General features: G+C 44.8%; 1 pseudogene; it reads left to right on the top strand.

Moving 5' to 3' along the window:
* Window positions 1-16214: 16214 nt before the first annotated feature.
* On the top strand, window positions 16215-16525 carry LOC103008551 (ATP synthase subunit g, mitochondrial-like; annotated as a pseudogene).
* Window positions 16526-21751: the final 5226 nt, after the last annotated feature.

Here is a 21751-nt window from a genome sequence, read left to right as displayed (position 1 = left end):
TTGAGGAAGGATCCAGGTTAGGACCGGAGATGGGACGTGCGGGCCCTCAGGGAACATCCCACAGATGCGCAGGAGCAATTGTGAGTGAAGCTTGACAGGAGCTTGTCTTCTCCTGGCTCCCCAGTGACTGGGAGGCCCTCCCATCCTCCTGGGGTGGGGGGGGGGGGATGTCGAGGGGGAGGGTGGGAGGGAAGGGATGGGACAGGGTGATGTGGATTCCAAAGGAGCCGACAGCTGTCAAATAATATAAAACCTCATATGTTAATAATTCTTACAATTTTGCCAGACTTAATGGCTGGCCTGTCAAGAGCAATGACAGAAGCTATTATAGAAACAAGATGGGAATATTTTGGAGGCAACATCGACATCGCAGCCTCGCACTGGGCTTCCAAGGACCAGGAGAAGGACAGCCTGGCCTCCTGCCACCCCCACGAAGGCCTCGTGCTCGGCCAAAGAGGAGCTGGGTCGTTGAGGATTCAAGCCATTGACTGTGGATTGATCACCTATGACGACATTATAATTAACCGTCAGATCCCACAGCTGCCCCATCCTTCCTGTCTCCACTCCCTCCCTGGTTTGCAGCCACCTCCAACCCCAACACACAAAAAAGAAGCAATCAGCCAACAGCACTATACAGCCAGAGGCACCCGGAAGGTTTCAGTTGTGGGAGGGCCAGACTGGAGGGTCCAGGGACTCACTATGGGGTGATCTGGCGGATCTGGGAGCTCTGGGAGGGGTCTTGCCCTGCTCATGGCCTCAGGTCCTGGGACTAGACCCAGTTCTACAGCTGTTTCACTCAATGAGCTCAGAATAATCACTTGGTTTTGAAATGCCTCCATTTCTCATGTTTAAAATGGGAACAATAGCAGAAAGAGTAAATAAAACGTGTGCAAGAATGCTTTCAGAGCTTCGATATCTCAGAATCACTTTCCACGACTCTCTGAAACACCTTCTGCTTGATCTTATTTAACTCTCCCATCAGCGCCGGGAGACAGCATCAGGATCTCCATTTTCACTGATGGGGAACACGAGGCAGGAAGCAAGGCTAACCTGGGCACACAATACAAATGCGCAGAGCCAGGACTGAGCCCCATCTTCTCTCCAGCGCCAGAATCTGCCTTAATATAGGGACTCTTATTAGACTAATAGTCACCAGGACAGCTACCACTTGTCCTGTGAGTGCTTCCCTTGTGCCAAAAGTTGTGCTAAATCAGAGTTTTTCAAACTTGACTGTGTACAAGGAATCTCTGGGCATCCTGTTGAAATGCAGATTCCGGTTTGCAGGTCTGGGGTGGGGCCTGAGACTCTGCATTTCTAACAAGCACCCAGGAGATACCGAGAGTCCAAAAACCATACTTTGAGTATCCAGGTGCAAAATGCTTTTTCTCATTTAAGTGGCACAGCACCCCCTAGGAAATAGGTACTATTATTATCGTCTGTATCCTGCAGAGGATACTGAGGCTTAGGGAGATGGAATAACTTGATCACGTCACAGAGCTCGGCAGAAGAACTAGGACTGGAACCCCGGTCTCCTGGCCTGAATCTGCCCACTTAGCCCCAGAGCTCTACCATCTCCCCAGCATTTGCCTGAAAAGTCAATGACCTGGAACCGTATGAGCCACACCAGGGGCGAGGCTCTGAGGACGAGCAGGACAGCTCCGATGAGGCAGGTGGTGTTAGCAAGGAGTTGGGATCTTCAGCCAGGGAGGAAGCTGCAGTTTGGAAAGCAGGTGTTGCTGTATCCAGAAGAGAGAGATGCTGGTTCTGGAAAATTCTCCTGCTTCAATGATGGGGATGGTTTGCTTTGAAAAGAAAAAATGTTAACTGGTCTGGGAAGAGGCCTTGGAGCCAGGACAAGAAAGAGGAGTCCCCACTCTCCTTGTCTCAGGGACAAGGAACTGGGAGGACTTGCCCTGGCCTTGGGTTTAGGGGATGACCTTGCAAGTGCCAAAGAGAAAAACTGCAAATGTGAGAATGTTCACACCGTTTCCTCCTGCTCACCTGCCCAGGAGGGGTCTTTGCCTGCCCAGTTCCTCAGTGTTTGTGGTAACAGTGACGGGGAGAGCTGGGAGGCCCCAGGAGCTAGCTGTCAGAGAGAAATCCCCAGAAGGGGGAGGGGAAGACGAGAGCAAGGGTCATGTGCTCAAATGTGGACAAGGGCCAGGTGGGCGCCAGGAGGAAGAGGGGCAGGCCATGTGGGGAGCTGGAAAGCACACGTCTCCATCAGGGCCCTGTGTTGCCAGAGCTGATTTCTCAAGCAAAGCTGCAAATGCAGATCTTTATGTGAAATCCCCACCTTTTTAATGTTACCCACTATTGCAAAAAATATATGTGTAGGGCTTCCCTGGTCGCGCAGTGGTTAAGAATCTGCCTGTCAACTCAGGAGACACCGGTTCGAGCCCTGATCCGGGAAGATCCCACATAACACGGAGCAACTAAGCCTGTGCGCCACAACTACTGAGCCTGTGCTCTAGAGCCTGCAAGCCACAACTACTGAGCCTGCATGCCGCAACTACTGAAGCCCGCACACCTAGAGCCCGTGCTCTGCAACAAGAGAATCCACCACAATGAGAAGCCCGCACACCTCAGTGAAGCGTAGCCCCCGCTCGCAGCAACTAGAGAAAGCCCACGCACAGCAATGAAGACCCAACACAGCCAAAAATATATAAATTAAATAAATAAATTTTAAAAAAATATATGTGTAATATTGTGCAGACTTAATAAGTTTATGAGAAAGATATGCCCTTGCGTCACCATTTTGCAACCTCGGGACCAGAGCCAGCACAGGCTGGGTTTAGGGAAGGGTTTGGGGGAGTCCTGAGAGAGGGTGGAGAGACAGCAGCCATGCCTGTTAGACAGATACATCGTGATGATGAGAGAGAGAGCACAGAAACTAGGGTTTTAACATGCAGTGCTGTTTGTCGTGAATAGAATCTTCCTTAGTGCTCTTCAAAAGACTTTAATGAACATTCAAGTGGTTTTTCCATTTTTGGCTCCCAGACTAGAGTGTCTTTAACTGTGACAATAGGCAGAGACTGAGCCATACAGCTCCGTGATTTTATACGGGTCCCACAAGGAAGGCCAAACCCACAGGAGGCAAAAGTCTGGGGGAACTGCCAGCCAGGGGCTGAGGGCAGGACCAGGAAGTGGCTGCCCAGTGCACTGAGCAGACAGACATCCTGGGCTGAGCAGGTGAGACCACGTCCTGCCCATTCCACTTGGAGCGGAGGGTTTCCTGAGCGCCAATGAGTACATCCTGTACCCTGAGCCGCTAAAGACCCACAGGCACCAAGGAGAGAGAGGCCACTGGCACAGAATACAAGCGGCTGCTGGAAATACCTCAGGGCAGCCAGGCCCAGGTGAGCCAGGGAGGCTCCTGTTCACAGGTGTGGGTCTAAGGCAAAGGGTCTGGACAGACAGAGGGACAGGTACAGATGGGAAACCAGACTTACAGACAGACATGGAGGAGGAAGAGAGGGAGAAAGGCGAGCTGATGTTCCGAACACAAGGCACTGCTCGCATCACCTCATTTCATCCCCACAACAACCTTTTGAGGCCCTTCATCGTATCAGCCCCACTTCGCAGATGAGGAAACTAAGTCTTGAGAAGATCAACATGAATGGTCCAAGGGCATCCTACTAGGAAGTGGCCCAGAAGGACTGTCATTCCGGGCCTGTCTGGTTGCAGAACCCAGGCTCAAACCAGAGTTTGGGAGCCCTTTCCTGGTGTCTTAGCTCAGGCTGCTATAACAAATTACCGTAAACTAGGTAGCTTAAGCAAGCATTTATTTCACACAGATCTGGAGGCTGGGAAGTCTGAGACCAAAGTGCCAGCAGGTCCAGTGTCTGGTGAGGCCCGCTTCCTAGTTTGCAGATGGCACCTTGTATCCTCACATGGTGGAGAGCAGAGAGTGAGCAAGCTCTCTCATGCCTCCTCTTAGAAGGACAGTAATCCCATCACGAGGGCTCCATCCTCATGACCTAATTACCTCCCAAAGGCCCCATCTCCAACACCATCACATGGGGGCTTAGGGCTTCAACATATGAATCTGCGGGGGGCAGGGGGACACAAACATTCAGTCCATAGCACCTGGTATGGGAGGAGGGTGCTTCCCTCAAGAGAGGCTCCCAGGATCCACTTTCCCACAAAGAACAAAACCACAAAGCCCCAGACAGTCCCCAGAGCTCTCTGTCCGGCAGCCAGGAAACACAGAGACACTCTTGCTGGGTCCTCCTGGTCCCCACCTGCCCCTGCTCCCAGGCCATTGGGCTGCAAGCCCACACCACCTGCACCCTCCTGCCCAGGAGCATTAATTGAAAATTAATCCGCTCGGTACGTGCCGATGTGCAAATCAAAGCTAAGTGTCTCAATTAGGAAGAGAAATGGAGTCGGGCACTCTTCTCAGGTGCTGGCTTATTTATGGGGATAATATCATTTTTAATGAGCGGAGCTACTAAAAGGCACGACAAATGCAACATTAAATAGAAAAATATTACAGCATTCCATCAGCAGAACGCTGCTGGGAGGGTGGATTCTGGGGATACACGAACAACTAGGGATCTATCTATGGTTGCGTCGGCGCCTGTGTATGCGCATCTGTGTGTGCACACGTGTCTGTGTCAACACGCATGTCCACATTTGAACACGTGAGAATGTGTACACTTGGGGGGGGGGTTCTGGAGGGAGAATGAAGCATTTTTGCTACAGAAGGTGAATTTCCCAACCACTGCCCAAAGTCCCCCATTCAAGGTCCTGGGCCAGCCAAGTAGGAATTCAGGGTATTTTCCAATATTAAGGGAGATCTGGTCCATCTGGTCCCCTGGAGAGTTGTAGGTCTCTGTCACCCACCTCTTTGGAGAATCATAAAGGGGGAAATTATACCCTTGGGCTCCAGCCTCCTCTGGGCTCTCCTTGCCACACGTGGGCCATGGTTGTCCCAGCCAGCCACATCAGTATCAACTGCAGGACAAGGCCCTCTGGGCACCACCCCACTGCCCCAAGCTGGAACTTAGGCCCAGCTGTCCCCTTCAGCATTGATGTCAGGCTCAAGAGCCAAGGACTTTGCTTGCCAGGCTCAAGTCCAAGTTCCCACCCCCACTGCCCCAAGTGCAGCACAGCCCCAGACCCAGGGTCTGCAGCCCCAGCTCAGGATGGCCTCAGCTCTCCCATCTGTGGAATGCGGAAGCGGTTGAGGTGAGCGGCTCAGGACCCAGCCAGCCCTCCCAGCCCCCCACACAGCCTGCACACACCGACCTCCTCACCTCTGCTCATGTGGGACCCCCTCCTAAATGCAGGTCCCAAATCCTGCCCTCACTTCCCTGCTTGGAGCAGCAACCCGCTGCCCCTGCCACGCCCCACAGGCAGCATTTCTGACCACTCCACCCTCCTCAGGCTCCTCACCCATCAGATGGGAATACAAGAGGGCCTGCCTCACAGTGAGGTGGCTTGCAGCAGGGAGTGGATGAGACACATAGCGCACTCGGTGTAACCCCATCAGCACGTGGGCCAGAAGGGCTCATATTTAGGATGAGCTTTATCCCTGTGGTCAGGGTTACAACATCTGCCTCTGCCACCTCTTCCTCGCCCCATACAAACCCTGGGCAGCACAAAGTGGGGCTTTTATCCCTACTTCTCGAAAGAGGAACCTGAAGTTCAGAGAGGTTGAGAGACTTGCCTGAGGTCACACAGCAGGTGTGAAACATCAAAAGGTTTGCAGAGGTTCCAGAGGACACTAGAACCCAGGCCTCCTGGGGCCGAGATTGGGCTTTCTCATCTCAGAAGAGCCTGGAGGCTCTAAGCCAGGGGACTCAGGTCTAACCTGGCTATGCCTCCCACCAGCTGTGTGACTTTGGATTCGTTACTTAACCTCTCTGTGCTTCTGTTTTTTCATCAATAAAATGAGGTGATAACAGCACTTACTTCGTGGGGTTCTGTCAGGGTTAAAGGAATACCCATAAAGCACATAGAACGGGGCCTGGCATGTGATAAACGTTCAGTATGTATTAGGCCACCCTACTCCCAAATCGTTCTCTCCCTAGTCAGGCAGCAAGAATCATCCATCAAGCAGTCTGCCAAGGTCCTCCAGGCAGGGCCTTCCCCTCCCCCAAATGCCCAGCACACGAGCCGAAGTTGGATTCCTTGACCTGGGCAAGGTGCCTTCCTATACATTGTCATCATTCATTGAGCTGCATGCTTATGCTTTGTGCATCTTTCTGTGTGTATGTTATACTTGAATTGTTTTAAGTACAATAACAATAATAATAAAATAAAACATAGCAGGGGGCAGGGGCACTTGTGCCCAGTAGAGGGGTTCTAACTGGGTGGTGGTGCTGGTGGTGCTGGCGGTTATTCATTTGTCCGCCTCCACATCACCTTACGCTACACGTGAGGAGCATCTATCTCCTTTCCTGCGGTGCCCCAGCACCATTAAACTGTCTGGATGTGCTAGATAATCAATTGGCATTGAAGAGAGCGAGGGGGCTGAGGGTGGGCTCTACCCTGGGTGGAGATCTGAGTCCATGGGCCCTCAGTCTCAGGAGAGGAGACCCCCACCCCAGACCAGGACCCCAAACTGGGGGCTTCCCCCTCCCTCCCAGACCCCAGGCACCTCCAGATTCACGACATTTGAAAGTTAACTTCCCACAAAAGTCACTCTCCAAGATTAATATTTATTTCTTATGAAATTTAAATTTTTCAGCGTAATGAAATTTTTATTCCTCGTGAGTTATGGATAAAAATATTTATAACTTTCCCTTTCGCGCCACTGAGGATGGGGCTTAGATGGAACCAATTACCCAGGCGGCCTCGTCCTGGTGACTGCTCTGGGGTCAGGGCAGAGAGGGGCTCAGAAGGGCTGGTGGGGTGAGAGCGGATGCCCCCCAGGTAACAGTGCCAGCCCTGCTTCCTGCATCTGAGCAGTAGGGGTGATGGGTAAAAGGGGAAGGCTCAGACCCACCCCACCCGCAACTCCCGGCAAATAACTCAGCAGGTGCTGGGAATTGGGGCCAGAGAGAGGCCAGAGGAGGCTGGGAGAGGACACAAAAATTAGACCAGCAAATGAGCGAAAGAGAGAAGGAGAGAGAGCACCCACAGCTTCCCACCCCAGCATGGGACATGGTGGAAGAGCCTGTCAAAGGCAGCCCTTGTTGCCAAGGAGACTGTGGCTCTGGGGCCTTTCATCAGTTTGTGCCCAGAATCATCATGAGTGTGCCTTAGGTGAGGAGCAGCCTGAAGGGTACATCTTCAGCAGACAGCGGGGCGGTACAGCAGCGGAGCCGCAAGCTCTAAAGCCAAGCAAGCCAGCATTCAAGTCCTGTTCTGAGTGACCTGGACATGTTTCATAACCTCTCTGCACGTCAGTTTCCTCATCTGTGCGATGGGAGCCCGAAGATGGCATCAGACGATGTGTAAAGGGCCTGGCACACAGCTCGGGTTCCATTAATGGTAGAGGATCCTGTGCTGTCTATCTACTGACGGGGAGCTCACTACCTCACAAGGACAGTCAGCTTGGTTGGAAAAATCCATCTTCTCACTGAGATGTACACCCTGAAAAATGGGGCTCTCTGGACACCCTCTTATTGCACATGTGTTGCTCTAGAACACAATTCCTTCAGGCACTGGGAGACCAGAGCCCACCCTCAAAACCTCCCACACCCATAACACAGGCTACCAACACAGCCTCAGATCTGCCCACAAACGTGCTGCCTTGCCAGGAGACTCCATGGGTCCCACATGGCTCTTGATGCAATAATGCTACGAGGGGCACATCATACAACTGCCTTCCCCAAGTAATGACATGCGCGAGACACACCACCAACAGGGCTGCATTAACAATGAAGGTTAAGCAGGCACTTGCCACTCCCTCCTTACCCCCTCCCCCCGCGTACCAGATCTCCGAAGTCCAGACTGGACAAGGGCTACGTCTCACCTCCCTAACACCCCTGGGGCCAGGACCAGGCTCACTCTTCCTCCTCACCTTGCCCGGGATGCAGTCTGTGTGCACTAATTAGACCTGTCACAGGCCCTGAATCATTCCCAGGCTGGGCCGGGGAGGTCATTAAGCCAGAGATGGATAAGTGCTAAGCCTGCCCTGCTCTGGAGATTTACAAGGCTCAGGCTGGGGAGGATTTATAAGGTTTGTTAAATTTCTAATTTAGTTTAGAATGCAGTGCCATGGTCTCAGTGACCAAGCTGCACGGGCGAGAATTAAAACAAGTGCACCCATCCCTCACGCTCCGGAAAGACAGTGGCCTCCCCACCTCCCACGCCAGCCTTGGGTCACAGGCCAAGGGCTGCCAAAAGACAGTGTGGTCCAGTGGGCAGCCCCAACCAAGCCATTCAGCACATCCTGCCCTGCTCCAGGCCCACAGACATGCCTGGCAAAGAGTTGCAGGCCCAGCATCTGTTTGTGGTTGATTGCTGGTTTGGATTTGTTGTTTGTTTATTCATTTGGGGTTTTTTTTGAATAGTTAATGTACTCACATGGTTCAAAATTTAGAGTATAAAGGGTACCCAGAGTAAATCTCTCTCCCACCCTGTCTCCCCGCCACCCAGTACCCCTCCTTGGCAAAAACCACTGTTACTAGTTTCTGGCAAATCCTTCAAGATTCATACACACAAACAAATATATATATCCATACACGCACATTCTTTTATAGTATATATACTCTTTTTCCCCCTTGATATACACCCTTATGTACCTTGGGGTTTTTTTCACGTAATACCAGATTTTAGGAATCTAGAATAGAATGCCCACTGCTGAGCATCAAACAGGCCTGGGTTGGAATCCCAGCTTTGCCCCGTGGTGTACTGAAGCTGGCTCATCCCCGCTCACAAGAGCCAGTTGTGAACATCTCTTCCCAATCTCATGTTCAGTGATGCATATTGGTAGCTTGAAATTCCGTGGGTGTGTCTACACCATAGAAATCGACAAATACAACAGACTGAGGCTTTTTTTTTGTTTGGAGAGCATATTGACCAGCACACCACCAGCTTTGCCACTTGTGTGCCGTGTGACTTCAAGCAAGTCACTTGACTTCTCTGAGCCTGTTTGTTCATGTCTAAAATGGGTAAGAAATAGTATCATATCTGTGGTGTGCCTGTCCCGACGCTGGGCATGAGGGATCCAGAAATGAATCAAGCCCCAGGCCTGCCCACAAGGGGCTCTGGTCTAGTGGGAAGGGGACAGAGATCTATACAGACAATGCCATCATGCTATAGAAATAGGCAGAACAGGGTGACTCCAGGACAAGAAGAACCTGCATCCCCAGGTGGGGGTGGGGTGGCTTTGCAGAAGAGGTACCCTTTTATGCTGGGTATTGAAAGATGGCCAGATATACGTATACAGTGGAATATTACTCAGCCATAAAAAAGAATGAAATAATGCCATTTGCAGCAACATGGATGCACCTAGAGAATGTCATACTAAAAAAAGTCAGACAGAGAAAGACAAGTATTATATGATATCACTTATATGTGGAATCTAAAAAATAATACAAATGTATCTATATACAAAACAGAAACAGACTTACAGACATAGAAAACAAACTTATGGTTACCAAAGGGGGAAGGGATGGAGACAGGGATAAATTAGGAGTATAAGATCAACAGATACACACTACTATACATAAAATAGATAAGCAACAAGGATTTACTGTATAGCACAGGGAAAAATATTCGATACCTTGTATTAAACTATAATGGGAAATAGCCTGAAGAAAAATATATATATGTACAACTGAATCACTTTATTGTACACCTGAAACTAACACAATATTGTAAATCAACTAAAATTCAATTAAAAAAAAGAAAGAAAGAAAGATAGATGGCCAGGAAACCCAGATACAAAAGCCTGGGCCTGGATGGTAGAGTTCCAGAGCCAGTCCCAGAAAGCGGACTTCATTTCTTCCTAGCTCAGAGAGAGGAAGTTTCTTGCCCAAGGTCGCACAGCACGGAAGTGACTGAGCCAGAACTCTAATTCAGATCTTCTTGACCCAAAGCATGACGCGATCTCCAGCTTCATCGTCTGCTCTCCACCCAGTCACCAAGCCGTCTTGCAAGACAGCTCACGGCACTGGGAGGGCTCTCAGGGGCACCTCAGACTCGCACAGTAAAGGAGGTGCCCTCGGCAGCCTCCTGACAGAGAACACACACTGTGACACAGGGCAGTCAGCATGGTCAGAAACCTATCCACACACTTAGCCTGAGTTTGGAAAAGCAAAGGTACTCAGCACCTCTGTCATTCCTGGGCTCCCCTCCCCAGAACACCAGGGGCTGGACCCCACTAGGGGTCCACTGCTCCCTTCCTTCCTCCTGCCCTTTCTTGGCTTTGATTCTTAAATCAAACACTCCATTACTTCCTGTCTGAGGAGCATGCTCACTCAAGGGGGAGCAGATGGGGAAGTAAGACGCCCAGAGAAGAATGGGCATATCAGCCCCAGAGTGTCGCAGAGCCTGGGGCCTCCAGGGAGGGGTCAGCGTGACTCTGCACTATTGTCTGGAGACCTGTGTGACTGACAGGCAACTCTCCACCCTCCTTGTTCACGCATTCAGTAATGCCCATAGGGCACCTCCTGCTGTGTGCCATGTGAGAGACGGGGCCCATCAGGGAACAAGTCAGGCAAGGTCCCTGCTCTGGTGGCACTTTCATTCTGACAGGGGAGACGGAATGCAAACCATAAACGAGGAAATTGTCTAATTTCAGAAGGTCATAAGTGCTCTAGGAGAAATAAAACAAGCGGGTGAGATAGAGAGGGACCAGGTGTGGTCCAGGAAGTCCTCTCTGAGGATGTGACATCTGGCCTGTCACCTGAATGACAGGAAGGAACCAGCCCCATGAAAATCTGAGGGTAAGACATGCCAGGCAGAGGGAACAGCAAGTGCAAAGGCTCGGAGGCTGTGTTTGAGCTGGAGGAGAGAACTCTCGGGAAAGGGAATGGCCCGAGGCGGCATTGGGCGCACCCAAAAAAGAGGGTGCAGTATAACCAAGCATACCACATGCTGATGTGTGACTTCAAACTGTCTTTCCTACTCTCTGAGCCTCAGGAGTCTGAGGGACAATCTGGAGTCCAGGGCGGGGCCTTCCCCAACCTGAGGAGGGGCAGCAAAGGGCTCAGCCCTGGAGGAGGCCAAGGGCTAAGACAGGTTTGCCAGGTTTCTGACTCCTTGGAGTGACCCCAAGAATAATAGGGTCACCCTGATCAGTGATGCCGAAGGGTTGACTTGTCCATAGCCACAAGGTGATTTGGAGTCCAGGACATGTGAGAAGCCACTGAACGCCCCCACCCAGTTTCCATCCTAGTGAGCCCACTTCTTTCTTTCCTTCCCAGGAGGACACAGGTGAATCATTTCCTGGGGTCTGTCTCTATCTAGGTGGGGAGCCATGAGAGGGCAGCACGAGTTGACTCCATACCCTGAGCCCCCGGAGTCAGGGCTCCTAGAAGTGCCTTCCCACTCCCTACACACACTTACACCACCTACATACAAGGGTCATAAATGATGGTCAATCACAATCACAATGACTTCTGCCGACCCAAACAGGAGCTACAGAGCCCCTGGTCCACAATCTCGGCATCGAGCGCCCCCTGGTGGTGATCATGGCAATCCAAAGCTTGGAGCCATCAAGCTCGGACGGAGAACACCTGGCCCAGCCCCCTCCGGTCGGGTGTGGAATTGAAGGGCAAAGCCCAGGACTCATCTGGCACAGTGCACAGTGAGGGGCTGGGGGGCTGACTTTCAGTCAGTGGGCCCGTGCCAACTAGAAGAGGACATGCCCTGAGATTGTAAAGGCTTGTTCACAGTCACACAGCAAGTAGGTTGTACCTAGTGGCCAAGAAGAGCACTCATTCGTTCAATCTGCTTCATTGAGCATCTACCATATTCCAGGCACTCTTCTAGGCATAGATAACCCAAGAGTGACCAGGATATAGTTCCTGCCCTTGTGAAGCCTGCATTCTACTGAGGGAAAAGGATGATAAGCACATGAACAAATAAATATGCAGGGTGTCAGGTGGGAATAAGTTCTATGATGGAAAATAAAGCAGAATAAGAGGAGAAGCAGCAGGGGTGCTGTCTTAGATCAGAGAGTTGTGAAAGGGCTCTATGAGGAGGTGATATTTGAGCTGAGACCCATGAAGAGATTGACAGGGAACTATCCAGGGGAAAGCATTCCAGGCAAAGGAAAAAGGAAGTATTCTCTAAAGGAGGGGGGTCCTTGGCATGTTCCAGTAACAGTGAGAAGATGGGTGGCCAAAGTGGAGTGAGCAAGGAAGAGAGGGGAGATGAGGTAGGAGAGGTGGTGGAGGTCATATCCTAGAGGGTCCTGTGCACCGTGATTAGGACTTTGGGCTTTATCCTAAGTTGTGTTAGGAAGACACTGGAGGGTTTTGAACGATCATGATGGGGCTAGCATCTTTAAGGGCTCACTGGCTGCCGAAGGAAAAATAGACTGTAAGAGGTTAAGAAACGAAAGCAGTTAGTTTGGAGTTGGGAGCCTAATGCAAGATTCTAGATGAGTAATGACAGTGGCTTTAATCAGTAGTAGGGATAATGAAAGGACCTCAGATTTGAGATACATTTTGGAGGTCAAGGCTAAATGAGTTCCTGAGGTACTGATATAGGATGTGAGGGAAAGAGAAGAAAAGAGGATGAGACCAAGGCTTTTTGCCTGAACATCTGGGTGAATATTTCCTGGGATGAGGAAGACAGAAAGGAGAGATTTGTGAGAGGAGAATCAAGAGTTCTATTTTGGACATGGTGAGTTTGAGGTGCTGGCCGTGACTATCCCAAGTTGGATATAAGACTCTGAAGTTCAGGGGTGAATGTGGGAGACATTAGCATATAGATGGTGTTGAAAGGCATGGAGAGACTTCTGCTTCCATCCAAGATGAGGGAATAGAGACCAGTTTACCCTTCCACCTGAAACAGCAAAAATAAATGTTACAAAACAGATGGAACAATAGTTTTCAAGACACTGGACATCAGAAAACACAGTATCCCTAAAAGACAGGAAGCAAACAAGGTGAACCTTAAAATCATCTTAGCTTACTGCCTTGAGAAAGTTTCCAGGCTGCAGCAGAAAAAAAATGGGACTGGAGGTGATGCCTGGAAAGCCCTGTGAATTGAGGAGGCGGAGCGAGAGACCAGGGAGACGAAGATAACCAGAATTTGCAGGACAGAGTACTCAAGAGGAGAGACACACATAGAGAGAGAACCCTGGAGATCTGGAGAGGGACCCCTTAAGTCTTCATCAGAGTACTGATCAGCATGTGTGTGTAAGGGAAATACCTAGAGTCAGGCCAATAACAGTCCAAAGGTATTAGAGGGAATGGCATCCAGGACTCCTACAGGACCTGGAATAACATCTATGCTCACCAAAACCAGAAAACCTCAAAATTCACGCAGCACTGGGTAGAATACTCAGAAGAACCTTGCGTCAGTGGTGAGGAATAATTATCCCTAGACTAAATGCTACTCTGTTCCCACCTGACAAATATTAAAAGCAAAATCCAAAAGGATCAAACTCTTCCTGCAAATAAATTGCATTCCAGAACAGAGTTCAGAACATTTATAAGAATATAAAAATAACCAGGAATACAAAAACACCTAATGTGTGTGTAATTGGAGTACCCAAAGGGATGCGAAAATACCCAAAAAGGTAAAAATCACAATGTCTGGCACCTAATCAAAGATTACCAAGTATGCAAAGAAGCAGGAAAATATGATCCATAATGAAGAGAAAAATTGATCAATTGAAACTGACCCAGAACTCACACAGATGTTAGAATTAGCAGATGATGACATTAAAACCATTATTATAGGGCTTCCCTGGTGGCGCAGTGGTTGAGAATCTGCCTGCTAATGCAGGGGACACGGGTTCGAGCCCTGGTCTGGGAAGATCCCAAAGGCCACGGAGCAGCTGGGCCCGTGAGCCACAACTGCTGAGCCTGCGCGTCTGGAGCCTGTGCCCCGCGGCAGGGGGGGCCGCGATGGTGAGAGGCCCGCACACCGCGATGAAGAGCGGTCCCTGCACCGCGATGAAGAGTGGCCCCCACTTGCCATAGCTAGAGAAAGCCCTCGCACGAACCGAAGACCCAACACAGCCAAAAATAAAGAAATAAATAAATAAAGTAGCTATAAAATTTAAAAAAAAAAAAACCATTATTATAGCTGTAGTCTATATATTTAAATTGTTAAGTGGCAGCATTTAAGGTATTAAAAAGACCCAAATCAAACTTATAAAGATGAAAACCACAATCTGAAGTGAAAAATACACTGAGTGGGATTAATGGCAGATTAGACATTGCAGAAGAAAAAAATGAATGAACTTGAAGACATAGCAATAGAAACTACCCAAAATGAAACACAGAAAGAAACACAAAAAGAATTTTAAAAGAGTATCAATGACCTGTGAGACAACTTTAAGCAGCCTAATATATGTGTAATTGGAGCGTCCAAAAGAATAGAGTGGGGTTAATCTGTAATTCTAAACCCAGCAAAAATATCTTTCAAAACAAAGACAAAATAAAGACTATTTCAGACATACAAGAGCTTAAAGATTTCATTAATAATAGTTTTTCATTATAAGAAATATTAAAAGAAGTCCTTCAGTCAGAAGAAAATGATACCAGATAGAAATATGGATTCAATGAATGAAAAACACCAGAAATAGTAACTACACAGGGAAATATGAGTTTTAACATTATTTAAACCACTTTTTAAAATAATTGATTATTTAAACAAAAACAATAACAATGTACATTGTGGGGTTTATTATATATATATATATATATTGAATAAGTTAAATGTATGACAACAATAGGATAATGGCTGAGAGATGGGAAATGGAAGCACACTCTTGTAAGAGTCTTACACTCTACATAAGTGGTACTTTGAAAGTCGACTGTTATAAGTTAAAGATATATACTATAAACCCTAAAATAATGACTAAAATAACAAAACTAAAAATTTTAGCTAATAAACAATAGAGGTAAATTAGAATCATAAAAAAAATCCAAAAGAAGAAAGAAAAATATTAAAAAGGAAACAAAGAACTGGTGGGACAAATATAAAACAAATAACAAGATGACAGACTTAAGCTTAACAACATAAATAATCACATTAAATGTAAGCGACCCAAATACTCCAATTAAAAGGCAGAGACTGTCAGATTGGAAAAAAAGCAAGAACCAACTAAAGGCTGTCTCAAAAAAGACACGTTCACTATAAAGACGTGAAAAAGTTAAAAGTAAAAGGATATAAAAAGTATGCCATGCTGACACTAAAAAAAAGAAAGCTGGCATAGCTGTATTAATATCAGACAAAGTAGATTATCAGATCAAAAATAGTACCAGAGATAAAGTTCATTCCATAACAATAAAGGAGTCAATTCATACAGAGGACATAAAAATCTAAAATGTTTATGCACCTAATAACAGAGCTTCAAAATACATGATGCAAAAAGGGTTAGCACTGCAAGGAGAAACAGACAAATCCACAATTATAGTTGGAGATTTCAACATTCTTCTCTCAACATTTGCTAGAACAAGTAGAGAGAAAATCACTAAGGATATAGAAGACTTGAACAACACTATAAACAACTTTGACCTAATTGACATTTATAGAAAACTCCACTCAGCAACATCAGATTGTGCATTAGTTTCAAGTACCCATGGAAATTTTAAAAGATGGAGTCATAAAACAAGTCTGTATAAATTTAAAAGGATTCAAGTCATACAAAGAATGTTCTCTGACCACAATGGAATTAAATTAGAAATCAATAACAGAAAGATATGAGAAAAATCACCAAATACTTGGAAACTAAATAACACACTTTTAATAAAGTCAAATGAGTCAAAAAAGAAACCAAAAGGGAAATTATGAAGTATTTTGAACCAAATGAAAATGAAAACACAACACAAAAGAAAAACACAAAATTAGTGGTATGCCACTATAACAGTACTTAGGAGGAACTTTATAGCATTAAATGCTGAGACTAGAAAAGAAGAAAGGTCTCAGATCATTGACTTTCTACCTTAAGAAACTGAGGGGTAGAGGGAGAAATGGGTGAAGAGAATCAAAAAGGACAAATTTCCAGCCATAAAATAAATAAGTCCTGGGGATGTAATGTACAGCATGGTGACTATAATTAATAATACTGTGTTATGGGGTGACATTCAGCCAGCCAGTGAGGGCAATGGACTTTCTGTCCTCGAACCATGGCCCAGTTTGTCTGTAACTTCACAGAGAAGGCCCTGGCACTGGTCAACGCTGCTGTGACTTACTTGAAGCTCGAATGGCCACATTTTGGCACTATGCCAAAGTTGAGCTGGTTCCTCCAATCCCTGCTGAGATCCCTACAGCTACTCAGAGCTTGAAAAAATTTGTCAGTAGTGCTCCAACCAGTAGCTTCAAACAGCTCACAGTTAAGGAAGCTCTACTGAATGGTTTGGTGGCCACTGAGGTGTGGATGTGGGTTTATGTTGGTGAGATCATAGGCAAGCGTGGCATCATTGGCTATGATGTTTGAAGACCAATCTTTAACACGTGATTATATTTGCTTTATTATTTGGGTGTTCTTGGACCATGTATGAGCATGCTGGTATTTGAATAAAATAAGACAATGTGTCAAAAATCCGTGTTTTCTCTATCAAACACTACATGGAAGGTCACAACTTCTCTTGATATTAAGTTGGGTTGTCGTTTGCTTTAACACATTAATACACCTCTAAATGCATGTCTTTGCTTAGCCTGCAATTGGATAGGATATATATGAATATACCAACCTGGTACATGTATATATGAGGATAACATTTTATTCTGAAGGCTTGAAATAAATATTTAAGCTTTATTTCTAGAAAAGTTGGGGGAAAGGCTTTGAGAAAGCAGGATCTTACTCCAGTAGGAGAATAATAATACCACATGCCAAACATGATGTAGTTCAGCATGCAGTATAAAGAATACAATTTGGACTGTTTTTTTCTTTGCTAAAGTCAGAGAAAGACCCTTTTGACAACACCTGTGTTTGTAAATGTAGGGGTACTTTTTGTCAACTTGAATATAGCTTCCCCAAAAGAGAACAGCAAGGCAATATTCTGTGTATCTTTGTAACATCTTTAACACTAGGACAGAGTGAATGAGAGCAATGACCTGTATTTTTAATCTAATTTTGATATGTGTTATATTATTATGATGTCAGGTATTTTTTAAGGACCTGTCTTTGCAAAAATAAAATATCCTATAGATGTTTAACAGGGTTATAATTTAGTATCATCCTGAAATAAATACAAGTGATTGGTATCAAAATAATAATAATAATAATACTGTGTTGCATATTTGAAAATAAGAGAGTAAATCTTAAAAGTTCTTAGCACAAAAAAATTTGTAACTATATAAGGTGACAGATGTTAACTAGACTTATTGTGGTGATCATTTTGGAATATATACAAAAATCTAATCATTATGCTGCACCCCTGAAACTAATATATTGTTATATGTCAATTATACCTCAATTTTTACAAAGAAATAGGGGGGAGCAAATTAAACCCAAAGTAAGCATTAGAAAGGAAATAATAAAGATTAGAGCAGAAATCAACAAAAAAGAAAGCAAAAAAAAAAAAGAGAGAGAGAACATCAATAAAGCCCAAAAGAGATTCTTTAGAGAAATTAATAAAGTTGATAAAATCTCTAGCTAGACTGATAAGGAAAAAAGAGAAAAGACACAAAATACCAATATCAGGAATGAGAGAAATGACATCGCTACAGATTCTACCAATATTAAAAGGAATAAGGGAATATTATGAACAGTTTTCTGCAAATAAACTTGACAACTTAGATGAAATGGACAAATTCCTTGAAACACAAGCTACCAAAGCTCACTCGAAAAGAAACAGATAACCTGAAGAGCCCTATATCTGTTAAATAAATAGAATTTATGGTTAAAAACCCTCCAACAAAAAGACTACAGGATCAAATTATTTCAGTGGAGAATTCTAGCAAGTATTTAAGGAAGCCATAATATCAATTCAACAAAAACTCTTCCAGAAAATTAAAGGAAAAAATACTTTCCAACTCATTCTAAGTGGCCAACATTACTCTGATTGATAACAAAGCCAAAGACATTATAAGAAAGAAAACTACAAAACAACAACCCTCATGAGCATAGATATGAAATTCTAAACAAAATTTTAGCAAATCCAACCTGACAATATTTTAAATGGCTAATATATCATAACCAAATGAGGTTTAGCCCAGGAATACAAGTTGGTTTAACATTAAAAAATAAACAAATGTGGGACTTCCCTGGTGGTCCAGTGGGTAAGACTCTGTGCTCCCAATGCAGGGGGCCTGGGTTCGATCCCTGGTCGGGGAACTACATCCTGCATGCATGCCACAACAAAGATCCCACATGCTGCAACTAAGACCCAGCGCAGCCTAAATTTTTTTAATCCAGTATCGGTGGGAAATAAATTATAAAAAAATAAAAATAAACAAATGTATGGCATCATATTAACCGAAAGTATTAATGTCCTATTGCTGCTATAACAAATCACCACAACCTTAGTGGCTTAAAACAACACAAACTTACTATCTTACAGTTCTGAAGGTCAGAAGTCCAAAGCTGTTTCACTAGACTAAAATCAAGATGACAGCAGGATTGCATTATTCTGGAGGCTCTAGGAAGAAAACATTTCCTTGCCTTTGATGGCTTCTGGAGGCTGCCTGCATTCCTCGCCCCCTTCTTTCTCCATCTTCAAAGTCAAAGGCAACATCTCTCTCCCTCTCTCCCTCCCTCTCTCTCTCTCTTCCCCCTCCTCCCTCCCTCCCTCCCTCCCTCTCTCTCTCTCTCCTGTTTCTGTCATCACATCTCTGACTCTTCCACCTTTTTTTTTTTTTTCCTGTAATGTCTGAAACATTTATATTAACATATTTCCATACATATTTCCATACAAATACAAATATAAGATTTTTAGAAGTTTCCTGTAATGTCTGAAACATTTATATTAACATATTTCCATACATATTTCCATACAAATACAAATATAAGATTTTTAGAAATTTCATGTAATGTCTGAAACATTTATATTAACATATTTCCATACAAATAACCTAATGAAAGTTTAGTATTAGTTGTTTTGTTTGTTTTTTTATACTGCAGGTTCTTATTAGGCATCAGTTTTATACACATCAGTGTATACATGTCAATCCCAATCACCCAATTCAGCACACCACCATCCCCACCTCACCGCAGTTTTCCCCCCTTGGTGTCCATATGTCCATTCTCTACATCTGTGTCTCAACTTCTGCCCTGCAAACTGGCTCATCTGTACCATTTTTCTAGGTTCCACATACATGCATTAATATACGATATTTGTTTTTCTCTTTCTGACTTACTTCACTCTGTATGACAGTCTCTAGATCCATCCACGTCTCAACAAATGACTCAATTTCGTTCCTTTTTATGGCTGAGTAATATTCCATTGTATATATGTACCACAACTTCTTTATCCATTCGTCTGTTGATGGGCATTTAGGTTGCTTCCATGACCTGGCTATTGTAAATAGTGCTGCAATGAACATTCGGGTGCATGTGTCCTTTTGAATTACGGTTTTCTCTGGGTATATGCCCAGTAGTGGGATTGCTGGGTCATATGGTAATTCTATTTTTAGTTTTTTAAGGAACCTCCATATTGTTCTCCATAGTGGCTGTATCAATTTACATTCCCACCAACAGTGCAAGAGGGTTCCCTTTTCTCCACACCCTCTCCAGCATTTGTTGTTTGTAGATTTTCTGATGATGCCCATTCTAACAGGAGTGAGGTGATACCTCATTGTAGTTTTGATTTGCATTTCTCTAATAATTAGTGATGTTGAGCATCTTTTCATGTGCTTCGTGGCCGTCTGTATGTCTTCTTTGGAGAAATGTCTATTTAGGTCTTCTGCCCATTTTTGGATTGGGGTGTTTGTTTCTTTGATATTGAGCTGAATGAGCTGTTTATATATTTTGGAGATTAATCCTTTGTCAGTTGATTCATTTGCAAATATTTTCTCCCATTCTGAGGGTTGTCTTTTTGTCTTGTTTATGGTTTCCTTTGCTGTGCAAAAGCTTTGAAGTTTCATTAGGTCCCACTTGTTTATTTTTGTTTTTATTTCCATTACTCTAGGAGGTGGATCAAAAAAGATCTTGCTGTGATTTATGTCAAAGAGTGTTCTTCCTATGTTTTCCTCTAAGAGTTTTATAGTGTCCAGTCTTATATTTAGGTCTCTAATCCATTTTGAGTTTATTTTTGTGTATGGTGTTAGGGAGTATTCTAATTTCATTCTTTTACATGTAGCTGTCCAGTTTTCCCAGCACCACTTATTGAAGAGACTGTCTTTTCTCCATTGTATATCTTTGCCTCCTTTGTCATAGATTAGTTGACCATAGGTGCGTGGGTTAATCTCTGGGCTTTCTATCTTGTTCCATTGATCTATGTTTCTGTTTTTGTGCCAGTACCATATTGTCTTGATTACTGTAGCTTTGTAGTATAGTCTGAAGTCAGGAAGTCTGATTCCTCCAGCTCCATTTTTTTGCCTCAAGACTGCTTTGGCTATTCGGGGTCTTTTGTGTCTCCATACAAATTTTAAGATGACTTGTTCTAGCTCCGTAAAAAATGCCATTGGTAATTTGATAGGGATTGCATTGAATCTGTAGATTGCTTTGGGTAGTATACTCATTTTCACAATGTTGATTCTTCCAATCCAAGAACATGGTATATCTCTCCATCTATTTGTATCATCTTTAATTTCTTTCATCAGTGTCTTATAGTTTTCTGCATACAGGTCTTTTGTCTCCCTAGGTAGGTTTATTCCTAGGTATTTTATTCTTTTTGTTGCAATGGTAAATGGGAGTGTTTCCATAATTTCTCTTTCAGATTTTTCATCATTAGTGTATAGGAATGCAAGAGATTTCTGTGCATTAATTTTGTAACCTGCAACTTTACCATATTCATTAATTAGCTCTAGCAGTTTTCTGGTGGCAGTTTTAGGATTCTCTATGTATAGTATCATGTCATCCGCAAACAGTGACAGTTTTACTTCTTCTTTTCCAATTTGTATTCCTTTTATTTCTTTTTCTTCTCTGATTGCCGTGGCTAGGACTTCCAGAACTATGTTGAATAATAGTGGTGAGAGTGGACATCCTTGTCTCGTTCCTGATCTTAGAGGAAATGCTTTCAGTTTTTCACCATTGAGAATGATGTTTGCTGTGGGTTTGTCATATATGGCCTTTATTATGTTGAGGTAGGTTCCCTCTATGCCCACTTTCTGGAGAGTTTTTTTCAGAAATGGGTGTTGAATTTTGTCAAAAGCTTTTTCTGCATCTATTGAGATGATCATATGGTTTTTATTCTTCAATTTGTTAATATGGTGTATCACATTGATTGATTTGCGTATATTGAAGAATCCTTGCATCCCTGGGATAAATCCCACTTGATCGTGGTGTATGATCCTTTTAATGTGTTGTTGGATTCTGTTTGCTAGTATTTTGTTGAGGATTTTTGCATCTATATTCATCAGTGATATTGGTCTGTAATTTTCTTTTTTTGTAGTGTCTTTGTCTGGTTTTGGTATCAGGGTGATGGTGGCCTCATAGAATGAGTTTGGGAGTGTTCCTTCTTCTGCAATTTTTTGGAAGAGTTTGAGAAGGATGGGTGTTAGCTCTTCTCTAAATGTTTGATAGAATTCACCTGTGAAGCCATCTGGTCCTGGACTTTTG

This window comes from Balaenoptera acutorostrata, chromosome 1 (assembly GCF_949987535.1).
Source record: "Balaenoptera acutorostrata chromosome 1, mBalAcu1.1, whole genome shotgun sequence".
In the NCBI taxonomy this organism is placed as follows: Eukaryota; Metazoa; Chordata; class Mammalia; order Artiodactyla; family Balaenopteridae; genus Balaenoptera; species Balaenoptera acutorostrata.
The sequence above is the reverse complement of the archived record's forward strand: the minus strand, read 5'-3'. Positions and strand labels throughout refer to the sequence as shown.